The sequence below is a fragment of the Peromyscus eremicus genome, chromosome 19 (assembly GCF_949786415.1).
Source record: "Peromyscus eremicus chromosome 19, PerEre_H2_v1, whole genome shotgun sequence".
Classification (NCBI taxonomy): Eukaryota; Metazoa; Chordata; class Mammalia; order Rodentia; family Cricetidae; genus Peromyscus; species Peromyscus eremicus.
The window spans coordinates 59,481,173-59,497,825 of record NC_081435.1 but is presented as its reverse complement, the minus strand read 5'-3'; the positions used below and the strand labels follow the sequence as shown (position 1 = coordinate 59,497,825).

General features: G+C 35.2%; 1 protein-coding gene across 1 annotated transcript in view; it reads left to right on the top strand.

Annotated features, from left to right (window-relative positions):
- Dcc (DCC netrin 1 receptor) overlaps positions 1-16,653 on the top strand; it is a 722,447-nt gene that overhangs the window by 156,704 nt on the left and 549,090 nt on the right. The window lies entirely within an intron of this gene.

The window sequence follows — 16,653 nt, the reverse complement described above, 5'->3', positions numbered from 1 at the left end:
AATGTCTACTTGTTTTTCAGTTTTTCCTGTGAATAAAGTCTTTTGGTATTTTCAAAATTCCAAGAAAAAACACATGCTGTTTATAAATTATTCTGTACAAATTAAAAGATATTAGTGAGTATAAGATGTGTCTCTCTGCTGAGCTATATCATATAACTAGCATCCATTTTGCTTTAGATTTAAAGGATGGGGGAAGGATAATAGGATAGATGGTGGCTTATGTAATAGAGTTGCTTATTTTCTCATAAAATTTAAATTCTAAAAACCTAATGTGCAAACGATATTAATTCTTTGGATTTAGAGATGTCATTACTTTAGCTAAAATATTAACAGCCGTCAAGCTGGCAACAATTTAAATTAGTCATGTTTTTATATTTCACTAGAGCAAAGAAAAGAAAGCATTTGTAATATCAAGGTAGGGTGACACACACTGCTAATCAGAAATGGTCATGTAATGTGATCTTGACTGATCATTTGATGACTGTGGTTATTTAATAACCTAGAATTTAGACTGCTTGTAGATGAAGTCAAGTTTTACATGAACTTATTAGACTACAACACTGTGTTGACAACTAAATTAATCATATGTGAGTGCTGATACCCAAGGACACGTTGAAGTTATCCACATTGTACCTGTGTTGACATGTGCATCTGCATGTAGATTGGTATTCCTTTTACTGTATGAGTTGTATCATTGCAAAACACCCATATAGTTTTTAATGCATTTAAATCTACCCAAAATGGAGAAGCAACAAAAATAATTTCCCACACTACATGATATATTTTCTGTCTTTCTTAGGGAAACTTTTTTGGTAGCCTGGCATGGTTTGTTCCAGAAAATCGCATGTCTCACTGAAGCATGTATGTCCACATACACAATAGAACCACATGAACATGGGTTGCCTCTGGATTTATACCTATTCTAGGGAAAAATCTCTAGTAAAACAAAGCTAGTGTATCCCAAACATTTCTCTTTATTATGTTATAGAAGAATTTCATTATATTAATATTGACAATAACAAGTTATACAATATAATAAATTCTGTAATATAATCTGATTATATATATTATATATAGTCACACATATGTGAAGCACATAGTCCTGTAAATATGTACTTGTACATGTATATGTACATGTTAATATGCATGAATATTTATGTACACCTATATGTTTGTATGTACACATATAGATACACACATAAATAAAAATCATCACTTATTGAATGCCAAAATTATGGAACAATTATTCTTCAAAAATCTCCTGTGAGAGGTGTATAGAGAGAGCACATTAAATAGCTGTGATCTTCCTTGCTCTATTTCTATATAAGTTTAGGAAATGAAACAGACTAAGACATCTTAAACAACATCTTTATTCTTTTAAATGGCCGGTACTGAGAAGGTTGATTGTAACTGGGTGAAAATGAAAATCCTGTCTGGTCACTGGCAGCATTGGTGTCACTCAAGAGTCATCTTGTCTTGCCTGGAGATCATTGGCAGTGGAGAGGAATTTGTTCTCCTGTGTTTCTGAGAAAGAGGTTTAGTGGTAAAGGGCTCTTTCTGACTTCCTGTCTAACCAAGTTCCTTGAGTCATTTTCCCACTCAAGTCCCCTTTGATTTAATGAAGGGTGAGCATTGGTGAAATGGAGGGACTGCTAGCATCTCCCTAGATGAGTCTGTTTGAGTAGATGATATCTTCACACTGGGGAAGAAACGTGACCCTTGCCTTTCCTAACTGAGGGTTTCATGTCAACTCTATCTGATGAATGAGTTCTTTTTAGATAAATAAATGTCCCAAGGAGGGATCCAGGATGAAATCTAACCTGTTTGTTCCCACAGCCCCAGGCCTAAGGCAAATTGTCTTCCTGGTACACACACTTCTCAGTCATTTTTTCTTCTGAAACATATATGCAGTGAGGTAGATTGTGTGATATGTATGAAGCAATTCTGAAATTTCATAATTCATGATGTAATCACACCTAGTAATATGTGAATTTATTAGAACTATCTCGAGAGAATAGGGGAAGAAAGGATGGTAAGGTACAAAGACTGAAAAAAATGGCATTGTTCTGTGAAAATAAGGTTAAAGTAATTTTCATACTCATAGCTGACGAAGAGGCAGCAAATACATAATTGGTATCATGGATTGATGACTATCTTATTTTTCATAACTACACATTACTTCTATAATCATAAAATAAATGTGAAGGTATAAAATTAAAAGATGCTTTATTTAAAAAGAGGACAAATAAATGCTAAACAACTCAGAAAAATGTTTATAAAAGTCAAACAAAATAAAAGGTCTGGACTTTTATGTATTGGATAAGAAGAGTTTTTTGTTTTTTTTGTTTTTATTTTTGTTTTTAGTTTTATGATTATTGGTGTTTTACCTGAATGCATGTCTGTGTCAGAAGCCCTTGAACTGGAGTTACACAAAGGTGTGAGATGCCGTGTACATGCTAGGAATTGAACTCTAGTCCTTTAGAAGTGCAGCCAGTACTCTTAACCCCTAAGCCATCTTTCCAGCCCCAAATAAGATCAGTCCTTAAATGATATCCTGCCTAGGCCAGGCTGCCAGTGAGCAAGCACTCTTGTTTCTCTCACTGAGTTACAATCAACACTCTCAGCACTGGCCATTTAAAAGAATGATGATGTTGTTTGAGATGCCTTAGTCTTAGTTTTTCCAAACTAGAATCTGAATTAGAGCAAGGTCCACATTTGCGTCCCCTACGGGAGGTGAATGTTATATTGTAGGATTTGTGCTTTCACTTAGAGATGAGTTATAGCATCCTCTCTGGGCCTCTGTGTATTTTTGAATATTTTTCTGTATTTTCTTTTAAGTAGTTTGAACTGTTTGTGTTGTTAAATTATATTTGAAAAGAAACACACACACACACACACACACACACACACACACACACACACGCACACACACACACACACACCACATACAAACCCTACATACCCAATCACTAAATATTTTTTTATTCATTTTCAAAGGAATGTAGACCTGTTTGAACTCTCATCAACCATATAAGAATTTACCCTACCAATAGAGTGAATCTCTCATTCCCTTTTCTCACAATTATTATCATGGAATCTCATTTTCAAAATTTACATCTCTGTGGCATTACATTTTCTTTTTAATTTAATTTAAAAACTTGTTTTAATTTCTTTTCACTAGACATTCGCATTTCCAGTTTTGTAAAGTTGCAAACATTTTTTTTGGCATTTAAGTATTTATTTAAGCACATGTCTTTGTTTAACAGGAACTCCTTTCAAATAGGAAGGCTATACTTATGCTGTGTATATGGATACATATCAATAGATGAAGTTGCTTTATTTATAGTCAGTGGCTTCTTAGCACTAAATTTATATTTTTATTATAAATAATTCTCTTTCCAAAAATCTGCTTATAGACTACATATTGAATGTGTCATTTGGAAGCATCTTGAATTTTCTTAACAAATAGATGATCTATGTTTTTATCTTAAGATTTGTATTTTCATTTCATTTATTTTTTTCCTAGAAATCACCATGGTAACTGGGTATACATTTTAATCATCTCCCATAGAAATTTCTGACTGATAACTACTACCAAAAACTTGATTTACTAAAGAAGTTGGTTGGAGTCTGTTGTGACTAATCTTAGCTCTGAAAATGAATGTTCATATTATAAAGTGTTTTATATAGTGTCAGACTGTCCTAATATAAAATTAGTGTCACTCTAGTAGACTGTTTATTTGAAAACAGAATTTATTGACTTTTAGGAATGTATGCAGTGAAGAGAAAGGATTCTTATTATCAATTTTATTCAAATGTATTTTCCTAACTTTTAAAAATTTAAGCATAGCTGTATTTTTCATAAGATTCAAGTCCCACAAGAAATATAAACTTGTACTTATAAATCTTTAATCATGCATTTTATCAGACTCTTGTTTTGCTTATAACTGTGATCTTTCTTGAGAATTCACTAGCTTTAAATGTGAACCTTTCTGAACTCATGACTTTTTAATTTTTCCAAACAACTAGATTAAAGGGAATGTTGCTGCCCTTTTCAATAATTTGAGTCAATAAACATTAACTATAATGTAAAGTGTAGCATTTATATTGCATTCTGATAAAATGAAAATTGAAAGCTTATTACACAAAATCAGGATAACTTTTTTTCAAATAAATAGCATTAATATATTTGCAGATATATTTTAATAATAACCACTTGAGGTTGTGTTTCTGAATGTACAGATAAACATCAGTAGATATCTGTGAACATTTTTTGACATTAACATGGTACTTGGCTGTCAGAAAGCCACAAAAGTTTTGAAACCCATGTTTAATGGACTTGCAATGCAATTAAAAAATTCTAAGTTGATTTGTCCAATGCTTGTAAGGCATTTTAGTATTCTTTGTAAACCTGGAATGTGTGAAGATTTAAATCATTGATATTGTCTGTGTATATTTTTTTTTTCTCATTGTGACTGACATTAACAAGTTAAAGAAGGATTTATTTGCTTTCACAGTTTTTGTGCTCTTAGTTCATGGAAACTTGGCCTTACCACTGTGTATTTGTAGGGCAGGGCACCACAGTAGAGGGTATCATGGCACAGAGCTTTAAACATCATGGTATTAAGAAGCAGAGAGAAAGAGCAAGAAGTGTTCAGGCACAAGGCATGTTCTTCAAAGGCTCACTTCACTCAAGTGAACTACTTCCTTGTGTGATGCCCTGACTTCTACAAAATTTCCCCTCGGAATTCAAGAGTGGGTGATCCCATCGATGGTAGCAGGACTCTTCACAGTTCACTCTATCAGTAGAGCCATCAGTTAGGAAGCAATCCTTCAGCATACATGCATATTCAAAACATTCACAGGCTTTGTTTTCTCAGAAGCAAAGTCTGGCCTCAAGGGATAAGATCAGGAAAAGGCCTATAAAGAAGAATGCTGATAGATGGTCTCTGAAGCCTGTGGTCCATTGTTCAGCTTTCTACAGGCCCACATTGGAATGCCAAAATGTTGTTAGTTGTTTTGCTCTTTTGAGGGACCTGCCATTCAAATCACAAATAAACCACACATGGAGGCTTATTCTTTATTATGAATGCCTGGCCTTAGCTTGGCTTGTTGCTAGCCAGCTTTTCTTAAATTATCCTATCTACCTTTTGCCTCTGGGCTTTTACCTTTCTCTTACTTCTGTATATCATACTTTCATTCTTACTCCATGGCTGGCTATGTGGCTGGGTTTCTGGCCCCTGGAGTCCTCCTCTCCTTGTTCTCTTGCTCCTTCTTCTTCCTTCTATTTATTTTCTCTGCCTGCCAGCCCTACCTATTCTTTCTCCTGCCTCGCTATTGGCCATTCAGTTCTTTATTGGATCATCAGGTGTTTTAGACAGGCACAGTAACGTAGCTTCACGTAGTTAAACAAATGCAACATAAAAGAATGCAATACATCTTTGCATCATTAAACAAATGTTCCGCAGCATAAACAAATGTAACAAATCTTAAGATTACATTCTACAACAGTAGACAGTATATATAAATATATATATATTTATATATATATTAGGGATTTTATATATATATATATATATATATATATATATATATATATATATATAATCCTTAGTATCCTAGTATCATGGTTCTTACTTTTATAAACCTTATAACCATTTCTTAAAGAAATAAATAATTTTGTTTTTTTCCAATCATGTATTCAATGTCCTTTTCCTATATCTTGAGTTATAATCTAATTATAATTTAGGATATATTTCTATCCTTCTCCCCAGCTGTCCCTCTTGACCCTCATACATAACTCTGTGTTTACTGTGAGACAAGCCTCAACAAACATACAGGAGATTTGCTCCTGTTTCAGTTCAACATTGATCTGGAATCTAAATTTAGCATCTGAATCAATGCAGACATGCATACTGTATGAGGTATTTAATCTCTCATCAATAAAGTAGGAATTTTAAAATGACCTGTTCACAGTTCATGACTGCACAGAAGGACATGAATGGAGAGGTCACTTAGGAAGGGCTCCCCACTAAGAACCACAGGCCTGACACTGAGAAGTAAATGAAACATTTTTCAACTTTTCTGGGAAGAATTCTGTAATTCCCTTCAAAGCAGTCTGCATCAATAAAAAATAATACAGTATGAAGAGCGTAACAATGTATACCTTTTTTTTCCCTCATGTTTATTTCCTTTAACAAATCTCTGGGAAAATGCTAACTAGGGATCATAGGTGTTTTATAACTCTGTTAAGTCAAACTTTTTTTTTGGCAATTTGGAAGCATAAAACTTAACCTGAAATTTTTCCACATCATCTTCTGTGTGAGTAGCCTACTCCACTTCCTATACTGTTTGTGTTTAGACCGCTCCTGGGGAAAGAAGAAACTAAGCTAGGTGTCTGAAACTGAGGATTTGCCCTTGTAGACTCTGTCCTCCTTGATCAGTGAGGACCCGGAGGTTGCCCCATTTGGGTGTGTTAATCATGGTGTTTCCTATCCACCCTAGCAGCTCTGCCTTCACAGATGCATTTAATACACAGTCATCGAGTCACTCAAGGGTTAGATCTGTGTCCTCCAGGGTTTTGTTGTGTGTAGAGCTCATAGGATACTTACTTGAACTTAGTCAAGACTCAGTCACTTAACTGTGGCTTTGTGGAGGAGTCAGGGGATATATGGGGCTGATGCTTATGTGGGGTACTATAGCTACAGACTTTCTATACTAGAAAGAACGAACTCTAACATAACCATAAGAAATACACTAAGTTCTTAAGTAAGTAAGTAACCCATTATTATCGTCATCGTGTGTTAAAAATGTATTAAATTTTAATATACTTTGATATGGTTAACAGTGCGGTAAGTTTAAACCTGCAGCACCACAAACACATGACTAAAGTGTCCTTGCAGCTGTGATGTCACTAAGGGATAGCAATTTTTAAGTTTCATCGTAATTTCAGGCCCATCATCATATGTACAGGACATCATTGACATAAATTGCACAACACACAGATATAAGTTTATATGTACATACATAAGTGTAATAGATAAATGTCATAAAAATATATCAATAGCTATCTCCAAGAAAAAATATCTTCAAAACTGATTTCTATATTATATTCTTTCACATATAATATAATATTCCTAGCATTCAGTATTACAAGATTCTTCTACTAGCAGGTTTTAAGCAAGATAGAAAGATTTACAAAAATAACAGGAGAGGTTGGAGGAGAACAGATCAAGAGATATAACAGTCGGGTGTGATGACACACACCTGTCATCCAGCACTGGAGAAGCTGCACAGAAGGATGGAGAGTGTGAGGCTAGCCTGGACTACATAGCAAAAACCCACCTCCCCTTCCCCCCCAAATGTAAATAAAAGTTAAACATGTGCTAAAATCTGGTTTCTTATGGTGTAAAAGGTTTAGATTACTACTTCACTGTCTGATAAAAATGACTCTCAATAATAATAAAGATGCTTGGATATATACAAACTGAACCACCTGTAGGCTGAAGTGAAAAAGAAACCACAGTGCTTATCGCAAGCAGTAACCAATAGGGAAGTGTTTCTCTGTGTTGAACATTCTACCCAACAGTATGGGGTCTCAGAAAGGAAAGCACCACTTAGGCCTAGGCTTCCAAGACTGATTGGGTCAAAAGCTAAGACACAGGCAATTACAGAAAATCCAAAGTGATATATGGACACTAAGAGAGGCAAAGGGTCTGATGAATATATGATGATCAGAAAATTGGATTTCCATATATGGGAGCTGAAAGGAGAACATTACTGATTGAAAAAAGGAAAAGAAGAATAAGTGTGACTGTTCAGAGAAGAACAAGAAATGCAGGAGGAAATAAGGACATGTGTAAAGATTGTTGTTAGGAATGCTACACTGGTTTGGAAAACTAGTCCAATTTCTGAGTGCTCTGCTAACACTACAGTTGGATTTTATCTTTAGTTCAAATGCATTTCAGTGCTAAGCACATTGATGTGTCTTTTATTAGCTGTCTCACTAGATCCAGGTAGGTAATCCTCAATTCCTTCACCTTTAAAAGTATGATAATTACTTCTTTGTAGGGTCTGGTGACTGCTTAGATGTAAGAATAAAAAGAGGAAAATATTCAAAACAGCAAGGTACAACTTTGAACGTGCTAGGATATCAAGAAAAAACAAAACAACTACAACAAAAGCAAGTTTCTTCCAGCCTTCAGAAGAAGCCCTAAGCTCAGTTGGAAAGATTAAGCAAAGGCAAACAAAAGTAAAAACAAATGACACATTATTAAAACATCCCTTGCAGTCTCTCTTTACCCATTTTGTTTTTCATGCACAAAATGTTTACAGCAGTAACTGTCCCTTTGTAATTCCCATGAATTGCAGAGGAGTCAATATAATGATGTCCTGATGATACACAGGGATGTTATTGGCAGTAATCACTAGAAACACAGACAAAAATTAGGACTGTGGCAGAAGGATGATATCCATTTGTGAGGCATTTTACATCTGACTTTCTTCTGTGCTGCTCACACCCTGCTGTTTCTGCTTCACATCCCAGCTAGATAAGAAAATACTTAAACACAGAGACCACGCCTTCCTCAGCTTGAGGCATACACTTGGATTTTTTTCTTTGGCTCTTCTGAGTTACAAAATTAAGAGACATTATAGAATGTGCAACAGAAACACTGTCTAACTCTCCATCAAAATATTTTACAAGCTTTCCCTTGAAACACATGATTCTTTTCTACACTATAGATCATTGTAATAAGCTGAGCTGTGGCCTCTCAAAATTATTATGTTGGATGCTTAACTCTCAATATGCCTGTATTTGGACAAAGGCCTTTTAGGAGTTAATGAGGGTAAACTAAAGTATAAGATACAACATGTAACTGGGTTATTGTTTACAAAGGAACTTTCTCATTGTGCAACAAATAATAACTGGTCATTAATAATAAACAGGTCTTTGTTGAAGAGTATGCAAAAACCTCTTACAATATAACACAGTTGGGTGATCCCCACACACCTCATCACTCAGATAACTTACAGGTTTATTATCAGTGAGACTGATAAAGTATTACTTATTTAAAAATTCAGATGATCTAAAAAATAGAAAAAAAAACAGAAAATTATCTGGTGTGGACATTTTATGTGTGTTTTTGTCTCCTACAGAAACCTTAATAGCCTAGTAACTGTTTATGTATCTCTGCTCTGGCACACAGATGTCATTTGTGGTCACGGCACTTCAGTGAGCTGCAAAATAAAAACTTAAACATATATAATGGGGAAAAATCAAGTATAAGGTACAAAAAGCCCATCCAACAGGATGTCCTATTAGCTGAAGATATGTGGATCACACCTCTTCCTCATGAGGGCACACACCAAGAGGAGGTAACATACAGACACATAGAAAAGCCATCTTCAAAGTGAGGATAAAGGGAGTCCTCAATGGGAACCAGCCCTGTGGCACCTTGAGCTTGGGCTTCTCAGACTCCAGATCATGAGGAATATATGTATCTGTTGCCTAAGGTACTCAAAATCATGCAAACACAACCACTGAAACATCAGTTGGCCTTGCACTGTATTATTAAAACAATCCTTTTATCATGTTTGTAAATCATGACCAACACAGGAGAAACATATTATCAATGAGGCTTACACCCTGGTAGGATGGCAATGCTAGGGTTTCAGGAGTATGAACACATCCTTTCTACCATAGGCTAAAATTTATTTCTTATGGACATAGATTTTTATTTTTTTTTATTTTAATAGTTATAAAGTCCTTATATACTATTGTCCTTTCCTGTTTGGTACCATATAAATTTATTTGGCAAATACTAAGAATGGTGAGCTATGCAGTTTTTAATTTTATATTTAAAAATTACCTATTCCAATTTTAATATTAATATATTATTAATTGAAATTGTACTATTTATTTTCTATATCAGTTCATAGATATGTAGTATGGATTCACATTACCATATACAAGCATACATGTCTTTGCCCACTGTCATCAACTCCTAGATATTTCTCAAGAAAAAAGGAATCTTGATAATTAAAAGTAGATATGACATTATCCTTCTGTCTCCCCTGTGCTCTATTCTAGCATTTTTAATAAAGCATATGAAGCATCAGGTGCTCTTCTGGAGTATATACCAATGATCAAGGGGAGACTGAGTTATTGAAATCTTTGTGACAAATTTAGGAATTCCATATCTCCCTATAGTATGCATTTGCTCATTTAATTTGGCTTCAGGCTTAGTGTCTTGGCCATAAACGGAGAAAAGTTATCACAGAACGCATTAGCATAGTATTTATTCTCCCGTTATTACATGTTATGCCTAATTTGAATGGAGTTTGCCTGGACTTACAACACCACTGCCTTTGTCTAAGTAATAGTTCTTAAATTTCATTTGTGTCTATAATTGTTCTTATTGTCAAAGACCCCCCCCCCCCACAATCATGTGGCTGAATGATTATACTCATAGAGAGAACATCTTAGGGAAGTTTGTTCTGATGATTCCTCAGTGCTGACAAAGAGATATGGAGTGTTGTGTTCACAAGAACATAGACGGCAGAGGCACATGATCTAAGGCTCAATTGACTTCAAGTCATCTGTAAGGTCCTTCTGTCATTACTATGTACTTTCTCTTCCTGACTCCTTCCTGTAGCTAAAATCATGGTTATCCACAGGCAAACTTCTGTCTCTAACAATACCTAAAAGATTTTAAATGTGTATGGGTTAGGAAAAACAAAATTATACTTCAGGCTTTAGTAAAAAGTGTTTAGTATTTATTGCTAGTTCCAGCTAGTTATAGAAATCCTATTTGTATTGGAGGTAAGATTTGATTAATTATGAAATGTATTTACTTTGTCATCTACTGTGTGCTGATGTTCAACTCTTTCCTCTTCTTCTGAAAACCACAATTTTGATAGTGATTTTCATGTACCCTGAAAACTTTTAATCTATTTTTCCTTCTTAGATAGATGAGAGGGGAGGAGAAGGAGGCCCCAAAGGAAAAGATAGAGGCTGTAGATTAACTGAGAACATAAAACAGGCAATCTAGAGTATGATTTTAATTACTTCTAGCAATTTAAGCAAGGTGAATTGACCATCTGTGGCTGACAAGAACTGCTGACAGCAGTAGAAAGCTGCCCACAGGACATTTCACGCTGAAGTTGTCCAGAAGCACCCAGACCACGTATTATCCCAGGAGTTTGAGATAAGACTCAAACTCAATTAAATGCTAGTGTTTTCATCATAACCCTTTAAAGGGTTAACATCACTAGTGCCTGTCATTTTTCCCATTAAAGGTTATGAATTCATTCTAGATACTTCTTTACATTTTTCTTATCTTTTTAAATTGCTGTTCACAATACTTAGATTTAATTATTTCTGTATTTTATATAGTAAGGTTGTGGACTTATTTTTATTGTGACTCTCATGTTTGAGAGGATAATTACTAGAGGTCATGTTTTGCTTTTGAAGTGTATCATTTAATGGTTTTTCTATGTAATCACAGTTGCATATATATAAAAACATACATATATGTTTATCATATATGTCATATATATATATATATATATATATATATATATATATGCAGAGTTAATTTTAGAACATCCTGATTACCTCAAAGGAAATACTATGGCCTTCAGCCCTATCCTGCTGTTCTCCTCATCTCCTGCCAACCCAGCAGCCCTAAGCTACCTCTTACCTATTTCTCATATGTGCACATTTCCCTGCTTAAGATGTTCATTTGCATGAAATTACAAAATTCTGCTTGCCTGTTACTGCTTATTTCTTTAGCATAATGTTTCAAGGTTCATCCTTGTTGAAGCATATAGTAGAACTTTCTTCCTTTCTGTGACTAATTAGTATTCTATTGTACGACTATATCATATTTTATTTATCTGTTTACCAGTGCATGTGTGCTTAGATTAGCCTCACCTTTTGTCTATATGAATAATTCTGGTCTATAAATTTGTGTACACATTTCTGTGCAGACCTCTGTTTTTCAATTCTCTTATGTATATATAGCCACGAATGAAATTTCTGGTCTTTACATTAACTCTGTGTTTAAAGATTTGATAACTATTTTCCCAAAATTACTGTATAATTTTCCATATCACCAGAAGGGCAGGGATGTTGCTGTTTCTCTACACTAATGCCAACATACTGACCTTAATTACTTAATGATGATTCTGCCATTTTTGAATGTAGGACACGGTATCTCATTGTACGTTTTATTTGCATTTCTTTGCTGACAAATAATGCAGAGTGTATTTTCATGGATTTAAGCGTTTGCCATTTCTATAGTTCATCTTTCTTAGAAAAGTGCCCATCTAAATCCTTTACTCAGTTTTTAATTTGTCTCTCATCACTGAGTTTAAATTCTTTATGGATATGTATGTGGTGGGTAAAGTTTGCCTGACCCAAATAACTAAATTAATAGATAAATAAATAATAAAAGTAAAATAAATCAGCCAGGCGGTGGTGGCGCACGCCTTTAATCCCAGCACTCGGGAGGCAGAGCCAGGAGGATCTCTGTGAGTTTGAGGCCAGCCTGGGCTACCAAGTGAGTTCCAGGAAAAGGCGCAAAGCTACACAGAGAAACCCTGTCTCGAAAAACAAAACAAAAAAAAAAAAAAAAAAAAAAGTAAAATAAATCAATAAATCATGAATATAATTGACTTGGAATAAAACAAACAAACAAGGAGGCATGGCAGTATTGGTGATCTGGCTTATGGCCTAGGATCCTTGAAGGCCTGGGCTCCATCCTCTCAGTACTGCATAAACTGGGTATGCTGGCCCATGCCTTAATCCCAGATCTCAGGAGTTGGAAAGAAAAGGACCTGCAAACCCCTTCTCCAATAATGGCCATATTGGATGTGTGTTTTCCATGTCTATCTGGTAGGAATATGGAACATGTGTGGCATGTGTTACTACTGTTGGAACTGGCCCTGGGCCAGATATGCGCTCTGCCTTGTAACCGGTCCTCAAGTGATCTTTTCTCTCCCCATGTTCCATATTAATTCCACTGTTAATACCACATGAGATGAGCAGTTCCTATAAATCTTACAGTGAATTGCAATCACGCATAGCTTGAATTAATTTCTATAAGAGATGAACTGTGTCTTAATCATTTCACATTCCTTCTGTCTTATATGCTAGTAGGTAGGATTTTGAATTTGAGAACTATATCAGATATGTCTCTTTTCATGTTTGATTTTAGATTTTTATTCTAATTGGTAGATGCTAGTACGTGAAAAATATAGTGCTATGTATATAGAGATCTGGATGATTTTGTCTCCAGCTGTGATAGGTGAAGGTGTGTTGTTTGGAGGATGATTTGAGTTTTAAGGTAAATCTTCATAATTTGGATTAGTGGCCTTTGTAAAAGGTACCAAATTGGGCTAGCTGGTCCCTTCTACCATGTGAAGGGTGAGTGAGAAGGTGGTCATCTGCCACCTGGAAAGTAGCCTTCATTAGAAGCCATTTATGCTGGCACCCTAATCTGGGACTTGTGTCCTCTTTGAGAATTAATTTTTCTGTTGCTTATCAATTACTCATTTGGTGATAGCAGAGCAGATAAATAGCCTTCCTTTGACCAAAGAGCACTTGTTAAATAATAAACACCAAGCCACTGATCCCATTTACAAACTTTTAACTACACTACACCTAAGATGGGACAGAGTGTTCCTAATTAAGATATGAAGATTGCTGTATTCACAATGTGAAATACAACTGTGGTATTAGTATGGGTAGAAGGGAAATGAGCAAAATTCGAGCAATATCTAAGGAAGACTAAGGCTAAGTGTTCTTGTTCACCCTATTTGTTATTAAATATTCTCCACAAAAATCAGCCATAGCAGCAAACATGACAAAACAAACCAAAGGCCTCTATGGTTATCACAGTTTGGAATTTTCGTGACTAGTCCATGTTAAAGAGATATGCACTGCAGACCTTCCCAGACTGTCTGACAGGCTGAAGACTAGGAAGTGCTGAGTGAAATGGCAAAGGTTCTGGAATTAAATCTAGTAGTTACCTAAATTTAGATACTAACAACAGGCTATAGGCGAAGAATCTGCAGCATCAGCAGTAAAGATGCACCAATTTAGTTCATATTTAATTACAACTTACTGTATATAATTTCTATGGAAATTGCCTGCCTAGCTACAAGGGGGGGGCATTTATTGCAGTTAATAGGTATAGCCAATTCTTTGTTCTTGCAGGTCAGATGCACAAACATATTCTATAAGAAACAACATGATACCATTTTAATCACATCACAAAACTTCCTTCCTGCTAAGAAAAGTAAACATGGCATTTCAGAGTTTGCATCTAGTCCTTTTCAGAGGAGCAGCAATAAGAATAATTAGTCCAAGGGATGAAATTATGTAATTTGATTTTCCCTCAGTATGTTCCTACTGACATTTGAGGAGTTAGTGAATTGACTGCTGGGTGATCAGTAATAACACTTTATCACAGATTCACAGTGCATGAAAAGGAAGGAGATTTTTTAATGAACTGGAGATTTTGTGTGAGTATGGCTTCTTGAAGGATGGTTACCCAGAGAGAAGTGGGATGTGTAAATAGTATTACAATTCTCCTTTAGCATGGTAATTGAGCTTCCCAGATACTTTGGGAATAAACACGGCACTGAGCCATTATGTAGATATATGCAGGAAGGGAGATTGAAAGGAGGGACATCTTCATAGTTTCATTTTTAACACAATAATACATAAAATTTTGGCTTCACCTTACTATACAGCTCACTGTTGGAGAGGAACACATTGCTTTCCATTGCATGCCCTCTGGCTTTCTTCTATTTGACTGAAAGTTTTGTGGATACTTTATCATGATTAGAATCTTCCCTAAAGAAGAAACAGCTGTGGACTGTTTCCTATATCACACACACACACACACACACACACACACACACACACACACACACACACCTCTATTTTCTCTCCCCCTGCCACTCCATTTCCCTTGACAAGTTGCCATAATATCTCAGTGCTCACTTGAGAACGTTGCTGGGTAAGAGTCTGAGAACGCCTCAGCAGGTCTTTAAGCTTTATCTACCTGATAGGACAATGAGTTGCTCTGAAGTTTAGACTCAATGAAGTAGTATTCAAGGAAGCTCCAGTTCCACACCTGAGAGACAACAGACACTGCTTAAGTAGCATTGTATTCTACATGTTTTGATTAACATGGGCATGTACATGTTGATATGTGTTCTTGGTTACTCTGATACGTTTGTGTGGCCAGCACCCTCCCCTATTGATACATCTTTCCATTCCTTTCTTTTTTTCTCTTTTGGTTACTGTTGTTATTTATACTCAGAATAGCGAAGTATCATGTCTCATATATATCTTATGTTTATAAGCATGATTGCTTGTCCGAACTTAAGGGATCTTAATGTTATGTGATATTTTAGGATAGCTCAAGAAAGAGAAAAATTGCAATCAAGAATAATATTAGAGATGACTTTGAGGATGGAGAATTGAGTTAAAGTTTGTGGGATTTGTCATATATAGTCACTGAGACAAAGTTATGGAAATAGATTTCAGGGTGATATTAATTAAATACTAATATTTAGGTTTTGTGGTTGAGTGGGCGGTATGACTTGTGGCTTTATACAAACCCTAGTCTAGTACATATGAAACATTATATAAAGGTATGATATTGAAATTTAAAAAAATAACTCATTGAATAATATTGTGGGCTTTCTTGAGGAAATTTAAAAACCTTACTAACATTATTTATACTTATGAGAGACTATGAAAAATGTTAACATTACAAGTTATTAAGAAAATCACCAGGAAAATAAACATACACAATTAAATCAGCTTCTGATAAGAAAAAAGAATAAAGTAGGATTCCCATATATAACACACATGAAAGCTGTCAAAATCAATAAATAGAGTTTGGGCTCATGAATAAGGCTTCTTGGTATAATAATATATTAACTGTAGGCATCAGATTTAAGACCTCTATTTCATATTCCCTACTATAAATTGATGAAAGCCCAACCCTGAGGATCTACTTCAAAACTGCCAGCGTCTCTTCATTCTAATTCCCTTTCCTCTGAATCTGGCAGATCCCATTTGTTACTTTGACCTATCCTGCATCCCTTTAATTTGTGTCTCCTCTGCTTTCTCTTGATTATGGCACAACTTCACTCCCGTTAATCGGAAGGTAGATGAACCTTCTTAGAACTTAAAATTGTCTTGACCTTTCCAATTTTCTCAAACTAAAATCTCCTTTACACATCCTTCAAATGCTTGTGGGAATGAACTTTCTAACCTGCTTCCTTTCAACTTTATTCCTTAGTCCCTGATGACACGGACTTTGCATTTTTCTTAAGTATGACAATTTATTATGGTTCCTATAACATTTATTTGGGAAGCTTCCAATGTCTGAAATTCTCCTCCCTCATCTTATTCTCAAGGCAGAGTTCTCTTCCTGTTACAGCTCAAATACTGCCTTCTCAGGGGTTGTATTTTTTTTTTCAATCTAACGATAACCTAATTACTTAGAATTACTTCTTCCTATGATGCTGTTCTTTTTCTTTCATAGTTCCTGAGATGTTCTGTTATTGTCTACCTACCAATCATTGTTGTTTCCTGATTCCAGTGAAATATGAACTCCACTGAGGTAG